Source organism: Coptis chinensis, chromosome 2 (assembly GCF_015680905.1).
Source record: "Coptis chinensis isolate HL-2020 chromosome 2, ASM1568090v1, whole genome shotgun sequence".
NCBI classification, from domain to species: Eukaryota; Viridiplantae; Streptophyta; class Magnoliopsida; order Ranunculales; family Ranunculaceae; genus Coptis; species Coptis chinensis.
Genome location: NC_141457.1, coordinates 43,582,595 through 43,597,978, shown reverse-complemented (window position 1 = coordinate 43,597,978; position 15,384 = coordinate 43,582,595).

Sequence of the window (15,384 nt, the reverse complement as noted above, 5' to 3'; positions counted from 1 at the left end):
CTTTTATAGTCAAGACTATATGTGGGGTTGTTTTAAGTCAAATTCCCCAAGACTATGCATATGATAATGGATGATATGATGTTAACTATATACTAATAGCCTAAACAGTTGGGGATCTTTATAGAAAAACATATAAAAGTCTACACCCCCAAACAGAATGAAATGATGTATTTTGAGTGTAAGATGCAGAATGATAAGATAATGCTTATGTAACCCATCATGGAACTTATGCAATAACCTGTCATAGTTAAATTGTCCAAAAGATTGATAAGTTGGTAGTATATGTCCTTCATGAAGCTCAGATGGTGGGGAATAGGACATACCAGGTTTCTCAACTACTGAATTGATGGACTCTTGTGTTTGTATATTAGGTGAAGTCTCTTTACTGGGAAGGTTTAGAAAATCATGAATGATCTCAAAGGTAATTGGCTTAAGTGCAAATTTGAGGTTTCTTTGAAATGGTTTCGTGGTGCTATCCTTAGAAATGGGTGGATATTTTATGAATGGAAGTTGGATTTCAAGAGGTGTTAAATTGGGATGGTGATGGTTGGATGGTGGATCTTCACATGATCTCGAGGACTTAAAGAATTCTTCATCTAGTTTTGGCGTTTCCACAAGATCGTGGTTAATATTTGCCATTGTAAGGATGTCACAAATTTGTTCCATCGATAAATCTTTAACACCCAAACTAAATTGAAATCCACTTTCCACCATAAATTTTACTCCCTCTTTTCCAAGCACTTCATTTTCTTTGCCCTCTCTGCCTAAATCTTCATAAATTTTCTCGATGCCATTTTCCAATTGGCTCGAGTCCTTTTCCAATTGCCTCGAGTCCAATACATGCTCTTGAGTTTCTTCTGCCGGAGTTTTCTCATTTATGGGTGATGATGCGTTAAGGCATGCGAGAGAAACTGTGACTTCAGGCAAAATAGTCATCATCATAAGATCTGGAATTCACATGATAGTTAGGTGGATGGTGATTGGATTTTAATTGGTCTGAAGTATCAGGATGGGCTTTAGCAATGGGCTTTGTTATAGTAACACCTTGTTTCTCTTGTTAGATGGGTTCTGGACTGGTAGGAAGAATATTAGTCTCAGATGTAGCCTCTTGTGACTCGAATTGGAGAAAACATAAGGTAGTTGCTATTTGCTGAGTTATTATTATTTGCTTGGCCATTTCCTAGTAGAGTTGGTCTGTGATGGAAGGTGTAGTGGGATATGAATTTGATATGGATGGTGATGTGAATTGTAATGGGTTTTGGTTGAAACTGTACTCTGACTGAGCATATGGATACATGGATGGTGGTTGACTATTTATGATGGAGCTCCATGAATTGTCGGCATGACTAGAAAACTCTTAAGTGTATGGGGTACTATGGAAATTTGAAAATTGAGGTTCGTAATCGAAATAATTTCCCGTAGTAGACTCGAATTGGATATATGATGGACAATGAGATAACCGGTGATAAGGACTACCGCAAAAAGAACAAAGTTTTGGGTCTGCATTGTAATTCCATGACGATTGCAATGCATATTGATAAGACATGAATGCTTAATCAATGATGATGCACAACCAGTAGAAATTCATTTTTTTGGATTTTTTTTGAAAATATTTGCTGTTGGTCAATATTTTATTATGCCCTGTTCAGAGGAACAATTGGGAGCGGGACTAGGATGGCTCTACTACACGTCTCAAAAGAGTAGGCAGCCACTTCACCAAGTGGTGTACTACCAAGAATCTCACTCACGATGATTCTGGGGGAGGGGAGTGAGGAAGGTAGTTGGTCCACTTGAATCTAGTAACTGATTACTTTAAATCTTCGTGGCTATATTTTTGTCCTATTCTAGAGGAGCGTGACTATTTTGGGCTCTAGTTGATTGATTTTAATTCATTTTTTTAGGTCTAGGGCTTTCAAGAATCAAGCAACGTCCAATTTACCTACATTAGGCAATGACTTCCCAAAGGTTGTTATGGCTCGGGTTCAGCCTTATGCGCGAATGTAAATTGTAGTGCAGAAAGTAAATTTCAAACAATCACTTAAGCATGCTTGAACACACAAGTATCCTCTTACTTGGGCTTTGAGGAGGTTTAAAATTTACCTCTCAAGCCGTGCTTACACGCTACTTGAGGAGAAGACAATGTCGGTTGGCGCTTGATCTGATAATCAGGCCCAACCTTTCGAGCTTTACCCTGTTTTAAATTACAAATAAAAGCAGACTTAAAAAGCCCACAAGTTGGGTTTTTGACAATTTATATAACTTTGCCTTCAAGGGCTCAAACTTAAAACTAACTAAAAGTATACTAATCTAATTAACTAGTTTTATATTAATTACCTAGATTAACTAGAGTCAAATGGACTTAGAGTGTTGATTACCAAGTTGATTCAAAGTGTGTGAGCTATGATCCACAACTTGCCTCACACACTTGAACTTCCTAAGGCAATTTAAACTCTAATCCCTTGGTAAGTCTTAAACTTAAACCAAGTTTAACTCCTGTTCATCATAAGAAATCAATCAAAAACCAAGTTTTTTCTTTTTCTTTTTTCTTTTTATCACTAACTATTACAAATAAGTTCCACTATTTTCTCCTACTCTATTACAAAATCCGGGCTCAGAGTACAACTGTGTGTCGCAAATGAACTGGACTACAAAAACAAATGCACGCACTTCTGGTGAGGTGGCTGGCCGGTCGCCCTCGCCACGCCCGCCAGCACCGGTGGACGGTGGTCGTCTTTTGCCTATTTGATCAGCTCCTCTCCACCTTTGTTGTCTTGCAACCTGATTTGTAAAAAAGTATCTCAGTACAGAGAAACAATAAATATAAAATAACAAAAAATAAAAATAAAAATGGAAATGGAGAGGTGAGAATGATGCTCCCTTCTTAGATTCTCAACCAATCACTCTCACTCCTTCAATCTATGATGGCGGCGCCATTTGAAGTTTTAATATTGTAGTGAGTATACTTCAAAAGAGTTTAGATTAAGAGTTGAGGTTCATCCTAAATTGTTTGGAGTTGAGTGAGGGAGATATGAAGAAGAAAGGTAGACTCTTGAATATTAGAATGGTTCTAAGCTAATAAACTTGTAAGCTTGATTATTTGAATGAACTGACTTGAAAACATGAAAGAAAGATTGATTAAAACGTTGAAATGACTTGAAAACATGAAAGGAAGGTTGATTAAAACATTGAAATGAAAGAAACAAACAAGATTAAAGATTTAAAATAAGAACAAATAACAAGTTTGATTGAAATAAAAAAAAAATAAAATAACAAGTTGATTGAAATAAATTAAAACAAACAAGAAATTAAAAACATGAATTAAAAACAAGTCAAGAAAATAAACAAACTGTTGGATCTCAATCACTGTTACATACAACCTCCCTTGTCACTCTCTTTTTCTTGCCTCCTTTTTGGAAACCCCCCCCCCCCTTCTCTCTCTATCACTATTCTTTTTAGACTCCCTTTCTCTCACCGCAGCCGTCCACCTGTCCTTCCATCCATTGCTTCCTGGCTTCCTACGTGTAGGGTTTTTACTGTACCAGTATTCCGCGATACGCTACTCTACTCCCGCATCATCTGCTTATCTTGAGTCGGTCCCCCTTCACAGGGATCTGCTACTCCCCGACTCTTGCTACTGCGGCTGGCATCGGCCCCTTGGACCCTTGATCTTCTATGTCACGGACCCCACCACTATAGATGCCCCTTCTCGATGCCGCAACCTTTACTAACAGGCCCAAGGTCGAGAACTAGCCTCCCTTTTCCGTTATCCCCCATCTTTTGGCCTTTCCTCAGAATTTGTGCGGACTATAGGACACTCATTACACGCACCATTTCTGCACCCCCTCGGGTTCTGTACCTCCACGTGTCGATCTCCTGTCGGTTCCCCTGCCGTCCCTTTGGTTCGCCCCATTACCGTCGCCATCCAGATATCGTAGACCTAATTTAAGTGCCATTAGGGCTGCCTACGGAATTCCAACGGACATTCTGATAGAGCACGTGCCTTTGATCACCCATTACCCCCACCTAGTTCCATCGCGGCCCAGATCTCTAGTAGTGATAGTAGGGCAGATTATTGCCGGGCTGCGGCTTCCCCTCACCTTGTTGGATATGGAGGTGTGTAACCATTTCAATATCCCTCCCTACTAAGGCATCGGCAATTTCTGGAGAGTCATGTATGCCGCGAACTACTACAACAGAACCGGTGATCCCAAACTAATAAGCCACGACATTGTCTCCCAGTACTTCATAAAGAAAAGTACCAAGGATGTCGGTGTGGGGTATCAATCTTTTTGCGTCCATCCCCAAAAGAAATCTTTCTTACTCCGCATCACTGCGTTTGATAAATAGTGGCACCACTATCCACTGTATGTTTCAGGGAACTTCTTGCCCGCGGATCTCCCAGCCAGGGTGACCCTTAATCATCTCGTTTTTCAGTCTAGTGGTGAGTCTCGTCGCTGCCTCTGTCTCTTTCGGCCTTGACTTCATAGACTAACATTCTCCCACTTGTATTCCCTTGCAGGTTGGCGACCCGATTTGGTATAGTCTTCAATAGACTCCGTGACCTTGGTATTGCACAAGCTGATCGTTTGAACATTCATCCTACCACGGGCACCCCTCTGCTGGAGTTTCCTCTGCTTCACAGTCTCTTGGGTTTTGTTGCGCCTTTTTTTATCATCCCCCTCCTCCCAAAGAGAGGAAACCTAGGGCCTCGCCTCCCCCCAAGAAGCGTTCTCATCCATTTACTTCCCATAGCCGACCTACTAGAGACTCCTCTGCCTCCTCCACTGCCCTTGAACACGGAGGCACTCTCCATCAAGCCGACCACGAACCTCTTCCTTCCTACAAATCCATTGCTTCCTGGGAAGATCAGTACATTGCTCCGCTCTCTCCCTCAGCTGACATGGATCTTTCGAAGTTGAAACTTTTTGAAAGTGATAATGAAGACGAAGTGACGGTGGTTGCTCCCACAGATGTGCTGCCAAGCAAGAGGCCCCGAACCATTGCGCCTGATGAACCGGCTCCCATTGTGAGATCCGCCGGCCCGAAAGCCCCTGCTGAGCCCACCCGTCACTCGGGAAAAGATACGGCCCTCTCCACGAGTCATGATACAGTCCCTGCCACTGCCGTGTTCGCCCCGACCTTCAAGGTGTGTAGCCGCAAAGTTACAGTCATGGACTCTGCTTTTGACAATCCTACAGTCGCCTCCTCCCTCTTTTACGGTTGCCATCTGCCGAGAGATATGGCCTACGCTGAAGGTGGAACCTTCGAACAGCATCACATCTCCTTATACACAAACTGGGAGAAGGTATTTGACTCCATATTCCACTCCTTTTCTCCCTTGTCTCCCTTCTGATTTGCTGCCTCTTTTCTCTTCAGGTGGGTCTTGATATCTCATATATGATTCGCGGTCTCTTCAGCGCCCGGACCAAGGTGGAAGCTTTGGAGCAGGAATGTCACGGCCCCAACGGCTTGAAAGCCACCTGTGACCGCCTTCGAGTGGAACTAGAGGCTGCGAATATAGCCAAAACTCAAGCCCAAGATGAGCTGTGGGTTGCGGAAGCCAACCATGAGAAATATATGGACTCCATCAAAGACCACTTGAGTCAACAACGGGTCACACTCCTCCAGCAGCATCAGGAAAGCACCGATGCTCTCACATCTCAACATGCAGTGAATATGGCCGCCCTTCAAGTCCATTACCGGGCCCTAGCGGATAAGTGAGTGACCAGAAAGATGCAGGAGGAGCACGCTCGACTCCTCAAGGAAGGCAGCCTCCTTCTTGAAAACCCACCCACTCCGGCCTCGGACCAAACTGAAGATGCTTCAAGAAACGAGAGGCTGACCGAGTCAGAGGAACACCCTGCTGAAGTTGTAGCGGACACTAGTACTGAAGCCATGCACCACCTTGGATGGCCCTGCAGTTAATGATTCTTCTCTGGAAACACCCTCTGACATCCTTTGAACCTATTTTGGTCCTCCGCCTGGGAATGATTGGTCTCTTTGTATTGTATAAACTCTAGCTTTTGTCTCTACAATAGGCTTTTTGATGTGTTGTATATGTTGTGTTTGCATGTGTATGTGATACTATGAATGTTCTCTTCCCCTCCTTATGCTCAAGTTATGTTCTTTTTATCTCTTCTGCTCTTGCTCTGTTGTATGTACCTTGTAATCTTGTTTATAATCTATTTGCTCTTGCCTTTGAGTTTGATTCGGGCTTGATGTTTGTGGTTTCTCTGAGGCTGGCTAGCCAGCTAGGGGCAAGTCCTTTTGCCCCTAAGTTTGATTCGGACATGATGTCCGCGAAAGGCTCCTCCCCCCGCTTCTCTGAGGCTAGAGAGCCGGTTAGGGGCAAGTCTCTTTGCCCCTGAGTTTGATTCGGACATGATGTCTGCGAAGGGCTCCTTTCCCATTTGTTTCTCTGAGGCTGGAGAGCCTGTTAGGGGCAAGTCTCTTTGTCCCTAAGTTTGATTTGGACATGACATCCATGAAGGCTCCTCCCCCCATTTGCTTCCCGAGGGTGGAGAGCCGTTAGGGCGCAAGTCTCTTTTCCCCTGAGTTTGATTTAGACATGATGTCTGCGAAGGGTTCCTCCCCCCCGTTGTTCCTTTGAGCCTGGAGAGCCTGTTATGGGCAAGCCTTTGCCCCTAAGTTGAATCTGCCTATGTTAATTCAGTATGCTCATTTCCCAAAAGTGTCATTGTATTATGTATGTGCAAACAAGCCAAGTCCCTTGCCTTGGACTGGTAGTACATTCAAACATAAAACTTTTTCAACATCCTTACATTCCACGGCCTATCTATCAGTTTTCCCTCCATGTTCCACAGTTTGTATGTGTCGGCCCCTCCAACCTCCTCCACCTGGTAGGGCCCTTCCCAATTTGACCCCAGCTTCCCATCCTTGACTTTCTTGGTGCTCTGAGTCACTCTTCGGAGTACGAAATCTCCCACTTGGAATTGCCGTGGTTTCAACCGCTTGTTGTACTGCCTTTGTACGCGTTTATGGTATTCTTCTAGTCTGACACACGCGGTGTCCCTTTTTTCCTTAGCCAAGTTCAAATCTCTCGCCAGTATGCCCCAGTTCAAACCCCATTTGACCGCTTTCGTGCACGTCGTGGATGCCACCATCTCCGAAGGAATCACGGCCTCTATACCATACGCCAATGAAAAAGGAGTCTCGTTAGTGGAGGTCCGCGGTGTTGTACGGTAAGCCCATAGCACCTGATTCAGTTCATTGACCTTGCCTGTTTTTTGTGTATGTAGATGATGTAGATGGATGATGGTCGTTGAACAAAATAGAAGCATATCAAAACCTAATTATCCCTCAATAAGTAAATGATGAGTAGGGTATTGTTCCACTTTTAAGTGTATGTTTATATGAAGGACAAAATTGGAAAGGGGGTTTGAGGGATTAAAAACTATGATTATAGATATTGTAGATTCTAATGCTAAACTAAACTAAACTAACTAAACTATTAAGAATTTATAAGAGAGGGAATTCAAGAGATTAGAATCCACCAATACTTTTGATTTGTGACCTTCTACTTCATGGTTGTTCTTACAAGTAAACTACAATTAGGCAATTGAGCGAGGGCCGATGCCCTCTTGGATGAAGCATCGTTAACGAATAACTCTACTTAAGGTTGTTCCTATGTTCATATTACTAGTATCTTCTTTCCTTTTATGTGAGCTTGGGCAGCTATTCAATGAATCACCATCTAAGGCAAACACAAGGAATACTTCCCTTACTCTAAAACACTACACAACCAGAAGAAAAGTAGAGAATAATAGTATAATATTCAATTACAATAAATAAAACCCTATTCTAGCATTATATTCAATTGCAATAAATAAAAGCATGTATCTAGCAAATATTCAATTGCAATAAATAAAACCCTAAACTAGCATGATATTCGATTGCAATAAATAAAAACCTTAATCTATACTTCCATCCCCTGGTCTGGGCAATAGAACTAATAACTAAAAACATAAAGAACTAACCTGATTGAAGAACACCATGAACCAAAAGAATCAACAAACCCTAAGCACCGGCTTCATCTCCTCCTTTGAAGGAGAAGATTAACCTTCCATAAAGAAGGCAGAACACGAAGAATGAGAAAAAGAAGAGTCGAAGAACATAAGACTACAAAGACTAACTTATTAAGACTCGGCTAGTTAAAACCGAATCTTTTATTATTAATCTCTCTCTGCCTCAATCTCTAGAGACAAGAGTATAAGTGAATTGGCCAAATACATGAGGCACTTAGGTCCTCTATTTATAGGGGTTACAATGAGTTCTAGAAGCATTCCAAACCGCCATTTGTTTCCTAATACAAATAGACTTCTTTCAGAGTCCAACTTTGTCTCCAAAACTGAGAAGGAATTACCTATAATATCATTTCATGCATCTGGATGCACGATCCATGTGTCTCAGACGCGAGAAATGCGTTTGGATGCACGATCCATGCGTCCCAGATGCATAAGTCTATTTTGTCTTTTCTACTCTATCCTTCTATCCTCTTTTACTGGCTTTGGTCCAAGCAACGAATCCTTTGGCCTTGGGATTCTAAATAGGCTTTAAAATAGGTCCAAGTCGCATCTTTAATAGCTTCAATTCCTTGGCCTTCTCCATGATTGTCCACGGGCTTCCCATGTGATCCTTAATGCTCTAAATTGCTCCGTTTTTCCCTTTTTTCTCTAATATTCCACAAAACTCTCTTTTTCACCTGTAGAATCATAAAACTAACTTACAAACATTATTAGTCCACTAAGATGGCTAAACAAGAGGCATAATCGAGGGTTAAATTGCACTTTTTGAGCACTTATCACAACTCCCAACTAACCTTTTGCTAGTCTCTTAGAAAATAAGATAAAAAATAGATAAGTGATCAAAATTGCATCCTAATAACAAAAATAAAATATTAACTCACTTTCAAAGGCATCGCGATTGCATTTACCATATGCAACAAGGCTTTGAACCTTTAAGTTCCCCAAAAAGGACGAGTTATAGTCTCGTGAGGGTTTTCAGGTGATATACCCACAAAATCAATCAATAGCATGTTCAAGAATGATAGTATTTTTTAGAGAGAGAAATTCCTTACCCACTCAGTGCTTACTCCAACTGACGGTCTCCATTGCTAACTACATTGCTGCAAATACTCATAGATTATGATAGGGGATAGTAAAAATTGACAAAATTCTCAATCAAGGCTTATTTGTGTACTTAGTCAATCTCCTATACTATCCTATCCAAGAAACAGAATCCCTAGTTTACCATAGGCAGATAATCTCGACTTTCAATCCTCACGGTCATACTCTTAGAAAAGAATCTCTCAGAAGATGGTCAACTATTTTACCTCATGTATGTGGGGAAAAGAATAATGAATACGAACATCCCACATACTACCTTGAAAAACAGACTTCTAGATGACAGTAGTCTCATGGAAAGAATGTCAATCACATATGAAGTGTCGGGTCCTTCACTTTAGCATCCTCTCACCTATTCTAGACTTTGTACCATACTGTAGTGATAAGCCATGGGTTGTAACTAGGCTTGGGTATTGGTTTATGAAGGAAAGGTTAAAAGGATTCTAAGGTTGTTTCTGAAAACACAAAGGGTTTTTCTTCATTCTTTGGAAGATTTCTTCAAATTCTGTATTGCAGAGAAAATCCTTCCTTTGTCTTAGCTTTTCCATCTATTCTGTTCAACTTTTTTTTTTAGCTCAGTGGTATATCCTTGATTAGTACTGGATATGCTTGTTTTTTACTAGCTTCTTTCACTTAGAACAGAATGATGGTCTTTATTGTATCTCTCTAGTATTTCCTTGTAATCTTCCTTTTGTGTTATTTCTTCCTCTTTGTGCCCCTCGTATTCTCATAAACATATGGGTATGGCTGATAAAGATTTTGGCTATACTCCTTGTCAGGAGTTGGATAAAGGGTAAAGGGTTTTATGAAAGAAAATGGCTTATTGTAAGGCTCAAAAGGGTTTAACATGATGGTCCTACTAGGTGGGATAAAGGCTGAATAGGTTCACTACTTGACTTATCAAGATGATACTGTTTGAATAGACTACAAGACCTAATGGCTATCTCCCTAGTTGATGTCTTCGTGATTAACCAAATCAACGAATAATGAGACTATATTACAACGACATAAAGAACTGAAAGATGTTGAGTCATTAAGACTCGGATTTTTAAAGAAGAACTCTCCAAAGAATGGGTATAAAGCTCAAGTCTCACGGGCTAAGTCTAAAAATTCTACTTCAGGTTTACTAGGGTTTAAATCTCTTTTCTAGCAAAAGTACACAAACCCGACCAAGTACTATGGTGGTGCCTTGATAAAAAATTCTATCAACAAGAACTATGTCCGAGCATAATAAATAGTCTAAGCGGTAATGAAACTAATAATATCAATTATCTATCAAACTCAACACTAAGCAGTATAGAATATATATCCGGACTCATCATTAAAATTCATTTTTTCTCATGCTATTGATATAGAAACAAAATATTTTTGTTTTGAAAACTAATTTTCAAAATTCATTTCTCAAGTACACCCTCCCCCAACTTGACATATGCATTGTCCTCAATGTATAGAAATTAAGTAAATGAAATGAATGAGAAAAAAGGAAGATGTTACCATTGATGCTGAATATCAAAATTAATCCCAAAAATAAGAACATTTCCTTTTACCAAGATTTTTTTTTTGTTAGGTATTTTTAAGTCAGATCCCTAAGACTATATATCATGCATTATCAATTTGGAGTGAGGAGATCAGATTTTCTTACCCAAATCTGACGAATGTTTGGAGGACGAGGAGGTCTCACCTTGTGGGTTGTCAAAAATACTCCTTGATATGCTGGAAAGATTGTTGGTGAAGTTGTTTCTCTACCTTGAACTATTTTAGGTCTGATGATTGTGTGATAGGCCTTGTGGTTCCTCTGTGTAAAAGATTGACAAAAATCTTTCTTTCTAAAGGGACAATAGTTTCTGATGTGCCCTTTACCACCACAGTAATGATAATGGATGTCTGGCTGACTGCGCTCAAGGTGGGCGGTAGACTAGTTCACATACTTCTCTCGTTCAAACAATGATGGTGTAGAAGAAGCTTCAGCAGTGCAATTCTTCTTATCAATATGGTCCACTTTCTGCTTCAAAAGACTCATTTCAGTTTCTAGATTCTGTTGTTTTTCCAAAACTTCTTTAAGCTGATTCTCTAGTAACTAATTTTTCTGGGCAGAAGTCTGTTGTTCATCTTGAAATGTAGAGTTCATCTTCTCAAGATATGATACTCTCTCTGTCAATTTTTCATTCTGCTTACTTAAATCCTGAATTTTCTGCAGAGATTCCAAGAACATGGCTAGCAACACCTCTGTGGTGGGGTTCTCAGGTTCATCAGAGTTTTCTGTAGATTGAGCACTCTCAATTGTATCTTCGAATGGGAAGGATTCTTGTATCATGATATTAAGGAAGTACACCTCTCCACCTTCAGTGTCATCACAACCCTTATGCAACAGGTGAAAGATATTTATGTCTATGGACATCTTAGCAAAGTTAATCTTCATTTCACCGTTGTGACAATTTATCAAAGCTTTTGCGGTAGCGAGGAAAGGTCGGCCTAGAATAATTAGAATTTTATCAAAGGCCTCCTGGGTGTCTATCACAATGAAATCCACTGGATAGTAGAAATCGGCTACTTGAACAAGAACATCCTCAACTATGCCTCTGGGAATCTTAGTAGAACGGTCAGCTAACTTCAATTTGACTTTTGTAGGCTTTAGGTTCTCCAAGCCCAACGCTTGGTACACATGATATGGCAAGAGATTAACACTAGCACCAAGGTCTAAAAGAGCATTACCCGTGAATTTTTCTCCTATCTTGCATGATATTGTTGGACTTCCTGGATCTTTGAGCTTGACTGGAGCTTGTCGATGAATAATAGATGTTGTTTGTCCAGCTAGAAATGCTCGCTTTGGAACATGAGTACTTCTCTTTATGTTGCACGCATCTTTCAAGAATTTGGCATATGATGGAAACTGCTTGATCGCTTTGAGAAAGGGGATATTGATGTTATATTTCTCAAATGCCTCTTTCATCTCTAAAAATTGCTTGTCCTTTTTGCTTTGAGCAAAAAACATAGGAAAAGGTGCCTTTGGTACAAACACATCAGCATGTGTCTGCTCTTCTTTCTTTTTGTCATTCTTGCATATCTTGTCTTGGTCATCTTGATAGATGGGAGTGGAAAGGAATTCCCCCACTTCCTTTTGAACTTCATTTGAAATCTTGACTGATTGCTCTGTAGCCATATTATCATAAGAAGGTAAGTCAACCTTGTTGTCTATCTTCAATCCTGATCTGAGAGTAGTAACTAAGCTAACATGATCATAGAGGTGATCAGTACTAGAAGTTGTCCCAATGTGGCATACATCTTCACTCCTCAATATTGGTTCCAATAAACTAGGTTGAGTGGCTTGTGTCTTTACAGACAAAGCAGTAGAGTTGGTCGACCTTAGCCTCTGGAGACTCCATTCTAGAACATTGACTTGCCTGAGATTGCTGGAGATTGAGCTAAGACAGTGCAAGAAGCTCTAGAACACTTTCAAACTTCTAATTTTTCTGTGATAGCAAAGTAATTGCATTCTCCAGGTTGGTAGTTGTGGCATAATTTCTCCTAGGATCAGGCACTAACTCTTCACTTGTATTAGAATTCTGCTGAGAGTAAAATTATTGTTGAGGAACCAACTATGAAGCTTGACTTGTCTGTGGAATATAACTTTGATCTTGAGAACCTGGGGGTCCAGCATTATGTCTCCAATAATTACCTTGAAAGTTATTACCACCTTGGTTGGGCCTCTGAAATGAGTTCACATTGTACTCTCTAACTGATGTATGTTGATAGTAACCAGGACATTCTAGAGTTGCATGGGAAGTGTCTGAACAAACTTCACAGTATCGGCTAGCTTGCATGACTGGGAGAGATTTAGCTTAAGAATTGTTGATCTTGGAGGGATTCATGGAGAACTGGTTGAATTTCTTACTCAGAGTTTCAATGTTGGTGGCCAGGCTGGCCAATGTAGACTTCAGTTCTTGATCTGATTGTTCATGTGCTTAGTAACCAAATTGCTTTGGCTCCCCCTCCATGCTAGCGACATCCTCATTGCTAGTAGTCCATTGTTGTGTTTCTTCAGCTAAATTCTCAAGAAAGTTGTAAGCCTCCTCTCCATCCATTGATGTAAACTTGCCTTTGTGCATTGACTGTATCATCTGCTTGTTCATCATCGAGAGTCCTCGATAGAAAAAATGAGCTAGTGTGCTCTTGTCGAATCCATGATGTGCACATGAGACTAGCAGATTATTGAATTTCTCCCAGCTTTGATGATATTCTTCAGTCACCTTCCCTTTAAAATTGCTGGTGGCTTGCTGCATGCCATCTGTCTTCTGGGGTGGGTAGAACTTGTTCATAAACTTTGTTCTCAACTTCTCCTAGTTATCTATTGAATTGATTGGCTGTGCAGTTAACCATTCGGAGGCTTTACGTTCGAGTGAGAGTGGAAAAAGAATCAACTTGATACTCTCATCTTTGATATTCTGGTTCTTGAAAGTTCTGAGGACTAATAGAAATTTGTTCATGTGAACATATGGCTGAACATTGTCTGAACCATTGAACTTTGGAAGCATAGAGATTACTGATGCTCTAAGTTCAAACTGGTTAGCTTCTGTCTCTGGAAAAACAAAACTGCTGGGTGGGTCTCCAATGATTGGCGAATAGAAAATTTCGGCTTCTTCTTCCTCTCATTGTGCTTGCATGGGTGGGATAACTTCAGGATTATTGGTGTCCATAACACCTCCATCATTGCGTGTGGCCATTGTATCAATCTTGTCTAGTATTCTTGCTATGCGAAGATGATGAAAAACTATCCTACTATGCTTGAATGCAATTAAACTAATATGCAACTATTCTAAATTATACTAATATGCAAAACTACTTTCCTTCAACTGGGATGGGCTTTGCAGCTAGTATCTCGCCCGTTGTCTAAAGCTGTCTCTTCTAAGGTTATGGTGAATCACTTGGATTGCTTAAGTACCACGGCCCACGGACGATAGTCCATTTGTCAAGATTCAGACAAGAAACACTAGAGTTTGATGTTTCACTGTGTTGGCTTACAACTTCAATTGTTGAAAAGGTCCTAAATGCAATTATACTAGAAAGCAATAAAACTAAACTACGATGCAACTATACTAAGAAAGCAATAAAAAGAATGAAGATTCGACTAACCTGGATGGTAGATCTTGTCTTCGAGATGTCTTTCAAGCTTCTCTCTTTCTCAAAAGGATGAATGATGCGGCTAAAATTACCTCAAGATCCAAACTTCTAATCTTGAAAGAAAACGTTAAACATAAACAACTTAAAATGGCAGCGGCGCCATTTTACCTTGCCTCTTTTTTGTGTATGTAGATGATGTAGATGGATGATGGTCGTTGAACAAAATAGAAGCGTATCAAAACCTAATTAGCCCTCAATAAGTAAAGGATGAGTAGGGTATCGTTCCACTTTTAAGTGTATATTTATATGAAGGACAGGACTGGAAAGGGAGTTTGAGGGATTAAAAACTATGATTATAGATATTGTAGATTCTAATGCTAAGCTAAACTAAACTAACTAAACTATTAAGAATTTATAAGAGAGGGAATTCAGGAGATTAGAATCCACCAATACTTTTTATCTGTGACCTTCTGCTTCATGGTTGTTCTTACAAGTAGACTACAATTAGGCAATCGAGCGAGTGTCGATGCCCTCTTGGACGAAACATCGTTAACGAATAACTCTACTTAAGATTGTTCCTATGTTCATGTTACTAGTATCTTATTTCCCTTTATGTGAGCTTGGGCAGCTATTCAATGAATTACCATCTAAGACAAACACAAGGGATACTTCCCTTACTCTAAAACACTACACAACTAGAAGAAAAGTAGAGAATAATAGTATAATAATTAATTACAATAAATAAAACCCTATTCTAGCATTATATTCAATTGCAATAAATAAAAGCATGTATCTAGCAGATATTCAATTGCAATAAATAAAACCCTAAACTAGCATGATATTCGATTGCAATAAATAAAAACCTTAATCTATACTTCCATCCCCTAGTCTGGGCAATGGAACTAATAACTAAAAACATAAAGAACTAACATGATTGAAGAACACCATGAACCAAAAGAATCAACAAACCCTAAGCACCGGCTTCATCTCCTCCCTTGAAGGAGAACATTAGCCTTCCATAAAGAAGGAAGAACACAAAGAACGAGAAGAAGAAAAGTCGAAGAACATAAGACTAGAAAGACTAACTTATTAAGACTCGGCTAGTTAAAACCGAATCTTTTAT